This window comes from Eulemur rufifrons, chromosome 25 (assembly GCF_041146395.1).
Source record: "Eulemur rufifrons isolate Redbay chromosome 25, OSU_ERuf_1, whole genome shotgun sequence".
Classification (NCBI taxonomy): Eukaryota; Metazoa; Chordata; class Mammalia; order Primates; family Lemuridae; genus Eulemur; species Eulemur rufifrons.
Window position 1 is genome coordinate 4,151,585 of NC_091007.1, and position 3,136 is coordinate 4,154,720.

Genomic DNA, 3,136 nt, shown 5'->3' on the forward strand with positions numbered 1-3,136 from the left:
GCCAGGGGGACTGGAGCCTAGCCCTTCCTGCCCAGCACTGGACTCCTCTCAGGGGCCATCTTCGCTCAGGGGTGCTCGCTGGCATGGCTGGGACTTTTCCCAAGTTGCCCTGCAGTCTGAGGCTTCCCTCTGCCCCCACGTGTATCAGGGCTGCGTCACAGTCTGCTGGCCTTCCCCATACACTTCCTCTGTCTGTCCTTTGTCCTTGACAAATGTCTCCACCAATGCCTCCCTTCCACTTCCAGATTCCGACTGGCATCTGCTTCCCGGGGGACCCAATCTAAGCCATCACTGCAGCTTCTTTTTCAAAGGAGGATACCAGGCTTTAAAAGTTTAAGAGACATGTCAGATACACACAGGTAGACAGCCAAACAGTCCAGATTTGAATCCAATTTTGTGTGACTGCAAAGCCTATGTATTTTACCACTCCCTGGAGGAATACAAAAACAATACTTACTGGAAAGCGATGTCTTGCCATCTGTAGATGTTCCAGGATCCCCACGACATCATATTATTCCTGCAGGTCCCCACTTGTAGTATTTCCTATTCCGAAGGGGCAGATACCCAGGTGTTTGTCAGGAGGCAAATATTTAATCTCTATATTCCCTTACTTGAGAAAAAGCCAAAGGGTAACATTCGCTTCAAGTAGCCACAAGAAACCCACAAGGAACATACGAGTCCTTCACTGGCAGCATCCACGGCTTTGTTGATAAAAAGATATGCGCTACCATAGATGGGTCTAGAAATGTTTCTTCTGGAAAATCCTCAGGCTGATTGTACTGTGCAGGTGAAGGGCTGGATATCTGATTCTCTTCTCTTTTTTCCACATCAGGGGGATAATGTGCCCACGTCATAAGAAGGTTTGAAGGGGGTACATCTCACACATGCGCGTGAACACCTGGTCATCATGCTTCTGAACCACAAAAGGATCTGGATATCTGACTTTCTACACCACTCTCAGATTCCTCCATCTTTATGCTTATTATATTGAATTGGGGCTTTGTGTTCATATAGCTGCCTCTACCTCCCCAAACACATTGGCCCAGCCTGAACTCTCGCACGCAAACCTCAAATTCCATTCATAGTCACACATGCTAAAGGGTTTACACACTTGGACGACAGGGACAAAATTCTCCATTATTGTGAGCCTGCTTCCTAGTCTGGAGCCCCGCAGTAGTAAGCACCCAATAAATACTTGTTAAATGCTTTAAATAAATAGATTTTATAGCTCTTATAAAATATTTAAAAGGCTGTGCAGTGAACGGTAGTAAGTCTCTTTGTGGCTATTACAAGGTGACTGTAGTATTAGTTGGGGTACCAGCTAAATTGCTGTAACAAAAGCAACATAAAACGGAGTAGAAGGAACAAGATAGAAGTTTATTTCTCTACTACCCGTAAGTAAAGACTTCTAGACTGAGGGAGCGGCCCTGCCGCTTTGAATACATGGCTTCAATCCCAGAGTCAAATAGTTCCTTCAGTTCCAGACAGCTCTAGCCAGCAGTGAGGAAAAATGGTACAGGACACTGCACACTCAGTTGTTTTAATGGCAAGACAAGGACCTGGTGCACATCACTTATTGTCCATTCACTTGCCTAGAACGTAGTCACGTGGCCAACCTTGCTGACTGAGAAATGTAGTCTTGAGCTGAATGACCATGTATCACTTAAGTCTCTCTTCCTGTGAAATTAGAGGAGAGTGCCTACGCAGGCAAACAAGGCTGCTGTAACTATATAATATAACAAAGTATCTTCTAACTAGGAGAACTGAATTAGAAACAAATAGGTCAGCTGCAAATTAGTAGGCTACCTGTTAATATATTTAAGCAGAAACATAATTACCATTTGCAAAGGAAAATTCTAAGATCAATAATTTTTCTCCCACTGGAAGGTTCAAAGAGATGACTATTAAAGCCTCCAGTATATGATTTTATGATTGTGTTTTATTTTTTACACATTGTAGGATGTCTTTGTATACAAAAGGCACCGAGGTGACCTGCTTTTTCCCATACTGTAAACTGCTTAAGAGTAAGAACAGTGTCTATTTTGAAATCAGCCAGACTTTATAAAATACATGGTAGAGAGCAAACAAATAATAGGTAAATATTAGTTGTTGAATAAATGAATTAATGACTATTAGTCTTCCTGTCTAAAAAGACTAGCGAGCTAAAAGACTAGGAAATATACCTCTGTTGCAATGGAAATTTGAATTGACATTTGATACTTAAATGCTCAGTAGCAAAATATTTTACTACATCCACAAAAGATATTGCATAAACATGAAACACAAATATATGTTGAGTGTATTTTTTGACATTTCTCAAAAGCTGATAGCAGTTCTTTCTCTTCTGGAGTCATAGAAATGATGATTTTTTTTTTTTTTAAAGATACAAAATGACTGAAAACTCATTGTTTTACATTAGGGCACCCCATATGAATTTGAATCTCTGTTTAGCTTATTAATTCAAACAGTTGTTATTTGAATTAAAAGAGGTCCCAAAGTAAATAACTCAAAATGTCAGTGTCCCTGGAGGAGGACATTTTCAGCTTTCTCTATGCATCTCAGTTTCTGGTAATTAAGATTCTCTAAGGCTTACACTGGGAATTGGGTGGCAAAAGATAAATGGTACCGATTGCATATTGCCTCTCTCCCTCCACCTCCGCAACCATGCTCTCTCCTGCTGCCTCCTCTTCTCTCTCTTTGCCTCCCACCCTTCATTCTCTCTACCCCATCACACCCCTTCTATTCATGTTTCTATGCTCTTTCCAAATCTTTCCTGGTGCTATTACCCATATTTTTATTTATTCCTCAAGCCGGGATTGTTCAAGTACACTCTACCCCTCAATGCAGCACTAACAGGACATACAGGCTATAGAAATCATGTGGAGAAGTGAGGAGAAGATGCAATAGAGATAAAGCAAATAGTATCAGTTCTTTCTATATTTAATAACTGATCCAGTCATCCAGAAACTATGCCCTTGGGTAGATTTTTTTTTTTCCTTTTTATTCTTTATTTCTCACTCATCCTTATTTCTCATTTGCTTTGATCAGGTTTTTAAAGAACAGGTGGTTAAATTTTGATTAAGCATATTATAGTGTTCCATACACTCATAAATTAATACACATGTGGTTATCATAT

The 3,136-nt window shown here is 40.5% G+C and overlaps 1 non-coding gene across 1 annotated transcript; it reads right to left on the reverse strand.

The window, feature by feature from the left end:
* Positions 1 to 826: 826 nt before the first annotated feature.
* LOC138375451 (small nucleolar RNA U13) lies at positions 827 to 930 on the reverse strand. The gene has a single exon (XR_011231520.1). It is a non-coding gene; the product is annotated as a small nucleolar RNA U13 (small nucleolar RNA).
* Positions 931 to 3,136: the final 2,206 nt, after the last annotated feature.